Genomic DNA, 13,944 nt, shown 5'->3' with positions numbered 1-13,944 from the left:
CCAATTACACAATTTTATTATGAAGTTATATAATGTAAATCTAAGGAAGTAGAGTAATCATCCCATTATCCAATTCTCTATCTGTGTGTATGACTATAGGCAGTTGGAAAATTCTTTATAGGGCCTATGGTAATATTGATGGGCAACCATTACAATTAAATAGATTACCAAAAAATATTTGATTTCATTTGTACTTAAAGCTTAACAATTTCACATCTATCCATTAATTAAAAAGACAAAATAGCACTTTTAAGCCTAAGAGTAAAATCTATGAAAATGGAGTGGTTTGATTTATACCTGAGCATTGACCATGCACTGCTTCCAAAGATGCCTAATATTGAATGTCGGGCATCCCTTGATCCTTTAGTCACATTCCCAACTTGGCAATTTGTTCTCATCCCAAAGCACATGATAATGTGCTAGTTTGCTGGTCCCCTATAGATGATAAAAACTAGATCAATTTTTGTTACAATACATAGCAAAGAAAGTATGACAAGTTGATCTAATAAATAAGTATTATACCTATATCCCAAAATGACTGTAGAGATAAAAGTTGAATTCCATGGGATGGAAAATTTTGGAATCAACCATAGTTCCTAATGAAATATAGGAAAACCACATCAGTGGTACAAATTGACACTTTTAAATAGAGCATAATAGTTCTATATAGCTTATAGGACCTTCCTACCTAGCAAGATGTTCCCACTTCTATCTATAGAATGCCTATTTGCATGGTTGTTTGCAAATAGTCTAGTATGGTGTCACTTTTGAAAAACAACAAATGTCACTGGAGGCTGGTAATTTGGCTCAAGAGATGCACAAGCCTATTCACACCACATAAATTTTAGTTAACTTTTAGTTCATATAGAATAAAACTATCTTCTTTAAAAAATACAAAGAGAATACAAACAAACTAATGAGTCATGTCAATCTCAATTGAATAGCAAGTACTATAGTGAGTATTAGGAAACTGACCCTGGGAATAGCATCCAATTCATAAAGTAGAACTTTTTAAAACTTTCCTTCACTTACACCATCTTTCAATAAATACCAAAACTATCACTAAGGAGACATAAGAAATGTAGAACTAAATCTCACCACAAAAACCAATCAAAATGAAATAAATTACCTATAAAATATGATTCACAGAGGCTTTTGTCCTGTTGCTCTGCGAAAAGAAATTAGTAGCTCCTTGCAAAGAATCAAAGTGACATAATCATTCAAATTTCCTAATATCATACTTAAAATTTAAAGTACCAAGTGAATTTCCAAAAATCATATTTTTTATTTGAGGAGCAATAACTTGTCTAAGAACTTTTGATTTCATTGGTTGGTTCAGTATTAATAAAATGTATAATGATCAAGGTAGAAATTGTGCTCTAGAGGGTTTTCTCCTCTTCATTATTTAGTAATATAGAATACATCCCTAATCCATGGTGTGTGAATTTGTAGAATTTTTCCCCATGTTAATTCTTTGTAAATTAAATCTCTTACATTCTAGATTTGTAGATTGTACTAGCTATACATTCTCACTACATAATATAGATAATCATCCTAGTTTAAGATTGAATATAAATTGAGTTGTATAGATTGGTATAAAAGGTGGTCATGATTTCAAGTAGAACACCTCCAAATCAAATATAAACTGAATTAGCATCCTGACATTTACATCTCAAACAAAACTTACAAGGACATAAAAATGTAGGTAGACATATGTACCAAAACACTACTTTTAGAATGCAAATTTATAGTCAAGCAAATCCCTAGCACAAATACACATGCCTAAAATATATAACTTTTGAACCAAACATGTAATAGTCTTTTGCTAAGCAGCATGAAAAGCCTATAGACTAAAAAAATACCACATATGATGCTAATTTTATCATTCCTCTAGTAACATTGCCTTGTACTAGATCTTGCCAGACTTCATACAAATCTTGAATGAGCTCTTGCTGGTGTGCTTGAGCACAAACTAGGCTTGCATACTTTGTGAATTTAGGCCAGTCTTGAGATGCAAACACCTAACATTTGCACCAAACCTAAAATATTAAGATAAACATTTTGTGTGAACCAGAACAAAAGTAAACAATGATCTATATTGAAAACCTACTGGAATCTTCTCTAGGGTGTGCATGCGTAACATCTTCTCCAAAGATGATAATAGTTATATCACTGACCAAAGAAATCCTTCTAGAAATTGCATTAGCAAGGATTGTGTTTCTTCCAAAAACCTAACATGCAAAGCATCAACAATAACAAATTAATAAGTTACATTTTCTTCAAATAGACATAAAATATAGAATATCTATGGGCACACTGGAACTGCAAAATATATCTTCAGTACACACATTTACGTTAATTTTGAGGGCCACATTTGCTAAATATTGCTTGCTCATTTTAAACATGTGTTTTGTCAGGAAACATTGTGAAACTAAGCTAAGATCAATTTCACATATTCACTTAAGGTCAGCTACAACAACACAAGACAACTCATCATTGACTAATATAATCACAACCCATGATAGAATAACATAAAATGATTCTTAAGGAAATCAAATTCTAGCAAACCATTTCCTAAACTCTTTCAAATTCTTGGATGAAGCTAAAGGAAAAAATATACACCATACAAAGAACCATTTTTTTTAGGTGAAATGAATATAAGAAGTTCCAGCTCTTTTTTCTTGAGTCTTGCATTTGCCTCTTTGTAGATGGTCTTCAAGGCTCTCTCTACTTGTTTGGGTTGTGGTTGATGAATTTGGATCACAGGTTCTGGGTCAAAATTTTGCAGTCAAACAGGAGGACATCACTTAACAACAAAGGACATGTCAAACTATTTAAATTATTATGGGTTTCTAAATTGTATGTTAATTCCATCCCAGAAACTTGGCACATCTATGCCAACTCTTGACAAAACTCACAGGCAACACTCTCCTAAACACCTTGTGAAAAGTTTACTTAGGCCTAATAGTTTACAGTTCCTCCATTCATCATTTTCTATTTCATGAAATATAATAACAAATTCCAAGAACATTCATAGTAGCACTTGCATCAAAACTTATGTAAAATTTTCTCTATCAGTAGAAGTTAGAACTAAATAATTAGCATACAAAGTAAATTAGAGACATTTGAACTAAATAATTAGCATCCAAAGTATCAAAGGCATCTTTTATTCTTTAAAATATGCAAACACTTCATCCATTAACTTATTCATCATATTCCCTTGTCCAACTTGAGGTAACCAATCCTTTTCCCTACCCAGAAACCTGCTTATTCATGATACTTCAGCTACACAATAATTGTTGCATTCATAGTCAAACATAAATGGAATAGAGAAAATTTACTATATATTACAAAAATAAAGCATTTTGAAAACAAAATAAATGGTAATGAGGGAATCAATACCCAAGGTGCAGGCAAAATCTGGGCTTCTACCGAAGCAAGCTTGTCGCTAATTTTAAGTCAAAATTCTTTTGCATATGGATCTTGATGGTACACATTGTGGAATATTGCCTGCATAGAATGAAGCAATAAATTAGTCTTAAAAGATACAAAGCACTCTAATAAATCCTTTTTTTCTTGAACTGTGCTAAAAACATCTACGGCACATGCAATGCTGCATGCGCAAAGAGATTTCTTCATTCAATTTTGGGATACAATTTTGCAGGTTCTCTATGTGTTTGTTCTGATCTCTATTTGCTAAGCATTGCCAATCTTGATAAATCAACTTGGGAGTTTTTATAATTGTCGTGTTTACTTATCAAGCATCATATGACTATCTTAGTAGTCCCCTAGTGACATTATAATATATTCTATTTCTTGATTAGTAGGATTAAAAAATAACTAACTATAGCTAGGCCATTACCATGCCCTTGTGTACTATGGCAACATCACTATAGTAGCTATTACTTGCAGATTTAATATTTACTATTTCAAATGTCTTTAAGTAGTCATTACTTCAACCATATAGGGTGACTAGGAATCTTGAGCTTTTGGAGCTCTTTTTAGTACTCTCTAGTAGCTCCAATACATCTCATTAAAAAATCTTCTATAGATCCCTGCATTAGCTAATATAGTTACCTAATGCTTCACATGCTTTGGGTTTATAAAACCACTACTTTGATATCATGCGAAATAGTGGGCTATATCCATCGATATACAATAATACAAGGGGGGGTCTCAAAAAAAGTTAGAAGTTGCTACTTCCTTAAGTGATTAGAGAATAATTCAAAGAGAAACTAGTGTGTAATGAGGCAAACCCTCAACTTTAGAATGACTTCTAGATCAACATTAACAGTATTGTTGGCATGTTTTAATTTTTAATTTTTTTTTGTGTAATTGTTGCAAGACTTGCAAAGCAATACTCCTCAATGTTATTGTGTCAATATAGTTCTCTTTTCATGATTTAGATTTAGAATGTGCATTTCTCAATAATAAAGAATTGTTTGTTGCATTTCTAATTCTCAAATTAGAAGTTGCTACTTCCCTAAGTAATGAGGCAAACCTTGACTTTGGAATGAATTAATAATCAATATTCACACTATTGTTGGCATGTTTTAAATTTAATTTGTTTTTTTGTGTGTAATTGTTAGGAGGCTTGCAAAGCTATACTCTTGGATGTTGATGTGTCAATAAAGTTATATTTTCATGATTCAAACTCTAAGTATGCATTTCTCAATAACAAATAATTATTTACTGCATTCATTTTGATATGTAGTAGTTGTTGCAGGAATCTAAGGGCATGTTAGCTACTATAATTAGCTATCAATTGGGCAACACATTTTTGTATGCATCAATTATTGTATTGGATTCCTTAATATTACAACACTGAACAAAATAGAAAAAATACTTATTTAAATCATATCCAAAGACATCTTCAGTGCAGGGAGAGAATACCTATAAAATTTCCATCTATCGTTCTCAAGGATGTTGACATGTAACTTTTAGAAGGGTGGTAATTTGCCTTTCATTCAAACAATTTGAATAGCATTGGCCCTCTACTATTTTACAGACCTATTTAGTTACACCAATGAGTATTAAGCATAAATAAAAAGAAACATAACTAAATTTTACAAAGCACTTCCTATTGTAAAAGATTTATTTGAATTACAAAAGCATACCTCCATCAGAAAATAGTTTGGCCTCTACTGATTTCCAACTTCTAGGTATGGAAAACTAGTATGTTGTATCGTATATCCATGCATCTCCTAGAAATAGTCCACCATAGATTTCATTGTTCCTTTATCATCCATAGGAAACCTATAAAAACAATATAATTAGCAATAAGATGTTCTATACCATGTATAGGTTAACTTGTAACCTGTTGTAATAAGAATATTTTTTATTTCATATTACTAATATTAAGCATCCTGAGAATCTTACGTTAATTCCTAGGTGGGCTGAAAAGTCAACCCAAAAATATGATATTTCCTTCGCATATTTGCTTGATGTGTGACCTCAACTTTTACACCTCTCAAGGCCTTCTTAATTTATCTCAGCAGAGATGTCATAATGACTATATTAGACTAAATTTGTTATTTACATCCACATTTTAAAATTATCTTATATAATCAAATTGGGTGTTCTTGAAATCCCATACCTTGATACGATCAATATCAGACAATGATCTAGATCTCATGTCCCTATTTAAGAGGTGAGCTACAAAATCAATAGCATTTAGTGGCTCAATGAAGGTAGTTGATGACATATCTACAACAAGGAGATGGTTGTTGATTGCTATTTGTAGGTCACCATTCAAGTCTAAACTTAATAATTACTCCTTCCTGATACAAAATATAATATAATGATATGAGAAACATTTGCTAACAAATATGTTAGGAATAAGGTGTCTCAACCTTGTATAATTCCTATTCTTATTATTTGTTTTGTAAAATGTATTTCTTGCAAATAATGTTGATGTGTCGACATCTTGAATTGTGTATAAGGAGATCATGACTAAAATGGTTATGACGGATTCCTATGACATGTAAGAGCTATGTTAGGAAGATTCAATGATAGGTGAAGACATGTGGCAACTAAGATATTTGAGTACTGTACACTCTACCCCAATAGTGGGGTTCCTACTTTCTCAAAGAATGGTAAAACCCTAATCTGGTTTTACCTTTAGGAGTAGCCCTAAAGTGAAGTGCATGTTATAAAGACATGAAGTCTCTGAGACGTGACTTTTAGGGGGGAGAAATGTCTCCCCGTAACCATGGTAATGTCACATTTAAAGTATAAATTTTCAATTACATGTTTTTCCACATGTAATCATATTGCACAAGACTAAAATGTTGAATAAGTCAACCCTAATTAGTTAGCTTTTCATGTTTTTGTCATATAAAAATGACAAGGTTCATTGTAAATAATCATATTTATGCATTGCAGGAAAAATCTGGTGAAATTGTGCAGGTTCAAACTTTTCTTTAATTTGTACAAGTTGATTTTTGAGTGAATAAAAGAGAAAGTATTCTCAATCTTTGATTCAGGAAACTTGTGGAATTATTTGTGTTGTTAAAAGAAGAGTCTTAAATTTGATTTTGTGTAGACATTGTGCTATAATTTCCAATTTGAGTTAGTTAGGAGTGAATGCATAGACTTTGAGATTTTAGAAGTAGAAAAGAAGATTAATGTGTTCAAGTCTTTGTGCTTATCATATTGCAACTTCATAGTTTAAAACCATTTCAAGATGTTGGTACTGCGAGTAGCTACTAGAGTCTTCTGTTGTTGATGTTGAACTTGCATTGCAAGTGTATTGTAACCTTGTGTTGAAGATAATACATTGTGCAGGTTTTGAAGGGGTGGGGTTGTTTTACCGAAAGGTTTTTCCCCATCGACAAATCCTTGTGTTATGTGTTTCTTTCTCTCTCTATTTTCTGTATGCATGGTTGGCTGCAATATTGTTTTCTACATGATATTGAATCTATAAGTGTAGAATATTTTAATAGGATTTGCATCATACTTTCCTTATGAGATTAGTGTAGGAAGCTATTTCTGCACTTGAGTTTCCTTACAAGTGGTATAAGAGCTTGATAAACTTTTGATCCTAGTTGTTGGGTAGGATTTTTTGAGCTAATCTCAAGTTGAGTGGGAGTCTTGTGTAGAGCATCCTGAATCTTATTTGAAGATTGAGATGGTGAGTTCATCATATGGAAGAATGGAGGTGGAGAAATTTAAAGGTACTAATTTCGAGTTGTGGAAACTCAAGATGGAAGACATGTTGGAAGATCGTGACCTATGGGAAGTGACTACAAGTGCTACAAGACCAGCAACTGTAGCTCAAGTAGATTTGGATATCAAAGACCATAAAGCTAAGGGTCTCATAAGACTCTGTTTAACCAATGCAGTCCTTCTGAATGTTCTAGATGAGAAAACTGAATATAGTTTGTGGGAGAGACTTGGGGCCATGTATCAGTCCAAATCTTTGGTGAACAAGTTTTTCCTAAGGAAGAAGTTGTATTCTCTACGAATGGAGGAAGGTGGATCCTTAACAGATCATTTAAATGAATCTAATCTGCTAGCTACATAGTTGACATCAACTGGTGTCAAGTTAGAGGAGGAGGATTGTTGCTACACACTTTTGTGTTCTTTACCGAATTCATGGGACCATCTTGTGATGGCTGTCAGAAGCATGTAAGTCACTTTCATAATGGATGATGTGGTGTCTTTGCTGCTATCAAAGCAGATGCAGAGAAAGGCTTCCATTTTGAAAAAAGAAGCCCTTGGTTTTCATGGGAGATCCACGGAAAGAGGAAAGAAAAATGAGAATAAGTCTGACAATAAGGGTAGATCCAAATCTTGTGGGAAGTCAAAGACTTCCAATAAGTCCAAGGCAAAATGTTGGAACTGTGATAAGACTAGGCACTTCCATAAAGACTTTATAGAGCCTAAGAAGAAGAAGAAAGCCTCAGATTCTAGTTCTAAAAAATCTCAAGAAGATGGCAATGCATTCATCGTAGCTTTGGTATCCCATAGATCTGATGATGTGTGGTTGGTTGACTTAGGTGCATCTTTTCACATGACCTTTCATCAAAACTAGTTCTCAAGATATGAAGAGTTCGATGGTGGAAAGGTGTACTTGGGTGATGATTCTCACCTAAAGATAGTTGGACACGGAAGGGTCACTATCAAATTTCCTGATGGATGAGTAAAGGGAATCAATGGAGTTATGCACATTCTAGGTTTGGCACGAAACCTATTATCTGTAAGTATGCTGAATGATGTAGGTGTGCAAGTTGTTTTTTCTAAAGATGGATGTAAGATGATGAGAGGAGCTATGGTGCTTGCTAAGGGTACTAGGAGAGGTACTTTGTTTTAGCTTGATGCATACGTTTCTCAGTGTAATAGTTCTTCTATTTCAAAGAAGAGAGCAGCTATCACTTCATCCCCACCATCTGAATGAGTAGTAAAGAAGATTGTGGTTAGTGGTTCTGATGGTAGTGCAACAAGGGTACCTAAGGGTGCAAACACTTTGGAAGGAAAGATTCCTACCAAAAAGACAATGTTGTGGCATATGAGATTTGGCCACATTGGTGAGAAGGGTCTCAGAACCTTGAAAAATAAAAATCTCATTGAGGGGTTAAATGATTGCAATCTTGAGTTTGACTTTTGTGAACACTATGTATATGGTAAACAAAATCATGTTTAGTTTTACTCTAGTTCTCACAAATCTTTTGATGTTTTGGATCTTATTCATTCTGATGTATTTGGTCCTATAAAAGTTTCTTCAATCTCCAAGTCTGTATATTTTGTATCTTTCATAGATGATTACAGTAGAAGGATGTGGATTTATTTCCTTAAAAGTAAGACACAAGTCTTTAGTCAATTCAAGGAATTTAAAGCCCTTGTAGAGAATTAGACTTGTAAGAAGATTAAGTGTGTGAGAACTGAAAATGGTGGTGAGTTTTGCTTAGAAGAGTTTGAATAGTTCTGTAAAGAACAAGGTATCGAGAGGCATAAGAAAACTCCGTACACCCCACAACAAAATGGAGTTGCAAAGAGAATGAATAGGACACTGTTGGAGAAGTCTAGGAGTATGCTTAGTGGAGCTGGTTTAGAACAAAGGTTTTGGGCCAAAGCTGTAGCCACAGCTTTCTATCTAGTTAATAGATCTCCTACATCAGCCCTTGATGGTAAGACACCCATGGAGGTGTGGTCTAGTAAGAAGCCTTCAATTAGACATCTTCATGTTTTTGGTTGTGAAGCTTATGCACATGTTCCAAAGGAGAAAAGATCTAAGTTGGAAAACAAAGCTGTTAAATGTATTTTCATCGGGTATAGTGCTGGTGTGAAAGGATACAAGCTTTGGGATCCTATGACTAGTAAGGTGTTGTAAAGTAGAAATGTTATTTTTAGAGAGCTAACATCTTCTCCTATTGTGCTACAACCAGATGAAAAAGAAAAGGAAAAAGATGTTGTTCAGTTGCCTCCTACCCCTGAGAAGACTGAAGAGAGAGACCATGTTGGGTCTAATGATGAGGAGAGCTCTAGCAGCTCTGACAGTTCAGAAGAAGAGGAAGAACGACCTCAACCTCATCCCTTGAGGAGATAAATGAGAGAAAGAAAGCAACTAGAAAGGTTTTGTTATTCTATGTTAGATTCCAGTTACGCTTTTGCTTTGATTACTAACACTGATGAGCCTAGATTGGTTGCAGAGGGGTATTCACAGGTAGAGGGAATAGATTATGGTGAAATATTCTATTCTGTTGCAAAGTTGACATCCATTAGATTTCTGTTATCTCTTGCTACATCATATGATTTAGTGATAGAATAGATGGATGTGAAGATAGCTTTCCTTCAAGGTGATTTGGAGGAAGAGATTTATATGTCACAGCTTGAGCACTACATTGTTAAAGGTAAAGAATCCTTAGTTTGCAGATTAAAGAAATCTCTATATGGTTTGAAGCAATCTCCTAGGATGTGGTACCTTAAGTTTGATGCCTTTGTGTTGTTAATTGAATTTGTAAGATCGAAATCAGATCATTGTGTTTATTTTAGAATTTAAAATGATCACCTTCCTATTGTTTCATTATATGTTGATGATATGTTGCTATTTGGGAAGGGTAAGGGTATGCTTTCTTATTTTAAATCTCAGTTGTTAGCACAGTCTGAGATGAAAGATCTTGGGGCAGCTAGGTAAATCTTGGGTATGGAAATTAGTAGAGACAAGTCTAACAGAAAACTTTGGTTGAGTCAGAGTAAGTATGTGAAGTCTATTTTGGATAGGTTCAGCATGGTAGATTGTAGACCACTATGTGCTCCTATTCTTATGGGGAACAAAGTTATTTGTAGATAATTGTCCAAAATCTCCTACTGAGGTGGAGGACATGAGTAGAGTACCTTATGCTAGTGCAGTTGGCAGTCTTATGTATGCTATGGTCTATACTAGACCAGACATTGCCCAAGCAGTGGGAGTCTTGAGTCGATTTAGGCTAATCCTAGATAGATACATTGGGATGCAGTTAAGCAAGTATTCAGATATTTGAGGGGTACATTACATTACTCCATATGTTATCATGGTAACTCTTCTGGATCAACGCATTTAGTATGTATTCATGGGTTTGTGGATTCAGATTGGGTAGGTGATATTGACGATAGGAGATCCACCAGTGCTTATGTGCTCACTATGTTTGGTGGTGCCATCAATTGGATGAGCAAGCAACAACCTATGGTTGCTTTGTCCACTATAGAAGCTGAGTACATGGCTGCTACTCATGCTTTTAAGGAAGCCATTTGGCTTAAGAGATTGTGTTCTAATGTTGGTGTTGATGCAGAACGGATTACTATTTGGTGTGACAGTCAGAGTGCTATTTGCCTTGCAAAGAATCCAACATTCCATGCCAGAACGAAGCACATTGATGTGCAGTATCACTTTGTGAGAGATATGGCAGAAGATGGAAAGGTAAATTTGGAAAAGGTAGATATTGTGAAGAATGTTGTAGATGCATTAACGAAACCAGTGGGCACTGAGAAGTTCAGATGGTGTTCGGAGTCTATGGACCTTTCGGCCTATAGCGGTTAGTTCCTATTATGTTCTTGTTGCTCTTACAAGGTGTTCGACAAGTAGGAGAATGTTAGGAATAAGGTGTCTCAACCTTGTATAATTCCTATTCTTATTATTTGTTTTGTAAAATGTATTTCTTGCAAATAATGTTGATGTGTCGACATCTTGAATTGTGTATAAGGAGATCATGACTAAAATGGTTATGATGGATTCCTATGACACGTAAGAGCTATATTAGGAATATTCAATGACAGGTGAAGACATGTGGCAACTAAGATATTTGAGTACTGTACAATCTACCCCAATAGTGGGGTTCCTATTTTCTCAGAGAATGGTAAAACCCTAATGTACAATTTTACCTTTGGGAGTAGCCCTAAATTGAAGCACATGTTATAAGCATTTTTAGGGTTACGAAGAGATGTGATGTGAAAAAGGTGTATTGTTGGTACTGCGAGTAGCTACTGGAGTCTTTTGTTGTTGATGTCGAACTTGCATTGCAAGTGTATTGTAACCTTGTGTTGAAGATAATACATTGTGCAGGTTCTGAAGGGGTGGGGTTTTTTTACCGAAAGGTTTCTCCCCACCGAAAAATCCTTGTGTTATGTGTTTTTTCCTTTGTCTATTTTCTATATGCATGGTTGGCTACAATATTGTTGTCTACATGATATTGAATCTGTAAGTGTAGAAGATTTTAATAGGATTTGTATCATACTTTCCTTATGAGATTAGTGTAGGAAGCTATTTTCACACCTGAGTTTCCTTACAAAAGAAATAGCAGTTATTCTGATTAGTAAAAGGTTAACAAATAATAGAGTAAAAAAAATAATAAGGAGATGAATCAGGCTTTATAAAAATAAGGAAAAGATGTTGTTTTCTATTTATATGGAAGATTTTTAGCAATGCTTAAATCAATTTTGAAAAAAGAAGATTCACTTCAAGCAATATTTCTCAATAGGGATAGATTTTAGACCTTTGAAACCTCATTTCATAAGAAGAGGAATTGGTCTCTATCAAAGGTAGGACAATATGTAGGTATTGATAGGTATGAAAGAATATATAAATTATGTACAGGTCTTTTAGAGAAATTCTTAGATCAATTTTGTTTAAAAGAGATTCACTTCCAGAAAGATTTCTTGATAGGGATAGATTTTAGACCATTGAGACCTCATGGCATAAGAAGAGGAATTGGTCTCTATCAAAGTCAGGACAATATGTAGGTTTTGGAAAGTGTGAAAGAATATATAAATTATGTGTAAGTCTTTTAGAGAAATGCTTTAAAGTTAGCAAATGGGACATTAAATAATTGGATGCTCACCAATTAAACTTTTGGCTTCAAAGAAAATCACCTCAAAAAATATGAAAAGGAGGCAACACAGATAATGATTTTTTTCGCTAAAATCATGTGACCTTCATGGATTGCTCCTTGCATCCCCCCACCCTCTTGTGATTTGGTTGTTGTGAATTTTGAACCAACACAAATTATGCAGGCAAACCTTGCAATGAGACCCTTGGTATTTTAATTGCCTTGTAGGAGGACAAAATGTAGGTTTCTAAAGGTATGGAAGAGTTCTAGTAATGCTGAAATAAATTTTAAAGGATGGGGATCACTTCCAATTTTTTCTTGACGACAAGATTGTTGGCCGTCAAGACCTCACATAGCAAGGACAAGATATAATTTTCTATAGATATGGAAGAATTTTAGCAATGCTTAAATCAATTTTGGAAAAATGAGATTCACTTTCAACAAGATTTCTCTATAGGGATAGATTTTTTCCTTTTAGACCTCATGGAACAAGAAGAGGAATCAACCTCTGTCAAAGTCAGGACAAAATGTAGGTTTTAGAAGATATGAAAGAATCTTGGCAATGCTAAGATCAAAATCAAAGGATAAGAATCACTTCCAACAAGATTTCTCTTAAAGGCACAATTTTGGCATTCACAATCTCATGGACCAAGACTATGAATTGGCCTCTATCAAATTCAGGATAAAATGTAGGTTGTCTAAAGGTATAAAATATTTTTAACATTGTTGGAATCAATTTTCAAAGGACTAGATTCACTTCCAATGAGATTTTTAAATAGTTCATGATGCTGGCCTTCAAGACCTCATAGAACAAGCATTGAAAAAATGAAGGTTGTCTAAAGGTATGAAATATTTTTTAGCATTGCTGGAATCAATTTTGAAAGGACTAGATTTGCTTCAACCAAGATTTAAATAGTTCAAGATTTTGGCCTTCAAGACACTGTCCTCTAAAAAGCACTAGCCTCTAACAAAATCAGGATAGAATGTAGGTTTGTAAAGGTATGGAAGAATTTTAGCAATTTTGAAATCAATTTTGAGAGGATGAGGATCACTTCCAACAAGTTTTCTCTAAAGGGAAACATTTTTGTCTTGGAGGCCTCGTGTAGTGAGAAGAGGAATTGAGTAGTTAGGCAAGTAGTTAGATGGGAAATCAAAGGCTATGAAAATAAGAAGGTAAGTCCAAGATTTTGCAAATGATGGTACACAATTGCACACTTCTTAGTTCTCCACATTCTTCAAGACACAAAGTAAAAATCAAGAACACAAACAAAACATGTGTACAAGAATACAATTCCTAAGTGTAGCCTAAAGCATGCACAACTTAATTTATACCACAAATCCATCTAAAAATAGAATAACAAACAAATTGGTTTATAGTATGAGATCTAGTCTTTCGAGTTGTATAAACATAAATCATAATCATAGTCCAAGCAAGCATAGCTCCTTTGATACAAGAAATGACTAACTCATTAAGAAAAAAGGAAAACATGATATAACCCCACTGGAAACTGCAAAAAATACATCTACATGACATTTTAAAGTAGGCATAATTACTTTCATACACAAAAACCAAATGGTAAGAAACCAAAAAAAAATTAAACAATAGATGTCGTGATTCCCATATGGAGCTATAGAAAGTGAC

General features: G+C 34.0%; 1 protein-coding gene across 1 annotated transcript in view; it reads right to left on the bottom strand.

The window, feature by feature from the left end:
• Nucleotides 1-5,255, bottom strand: part of LOC149528704 (uncharacterized) — a 167,174-nt gene extending 161,919 nt beyond the window's left edge. Inside the window, exons 1-6 of the mRNA XM_089809065.1 lie at nucleotides 5,118-5,255; nucleotides 3,403-3,510; nucleotides 2,111-2,231; nucleotides 689-1,191; nucleotides 523-596; nucleotides 298-435 (exon numbers count right to left, since the gene is read on the bottom strand). The gene's annotated coding sequence lies outside the window, so the exon portion shown is untranslated. The remainder of the gene's footprint in view (nucleotides 1-297; nucleotides 436-522; nucleotides 597-688; nucleotides 1,192-2,110; nucleotides 2,232-3,402; nucleotides 3,511-5,117) is intronic.
• Nucleotides 5,256-13,944: the final 8,689 nt, after the last annotated feature.

Source organism: Cupressus sempervirens, chromosome 11 (genome assembly GCF_028749045.1).
Source record: "Cupressus sempervirens isolate cs-2001-9-10 chromosome 11, ASM2874904v1, whole genome shotgun sequence".
In the NCBI taxonomy this organism is placed as follows: domain Eukaryota; kingdom Viridiplantae; phylum Streptophyta; class Pinopsida; order Cupressales; family Cupressaceae; genus Cupressus; species Cupressus sempervirens.
Note: the sequence above shows the minus strand (reverse complement) of the source record. Positions and strands in the feature narration are given on the sequence as shown.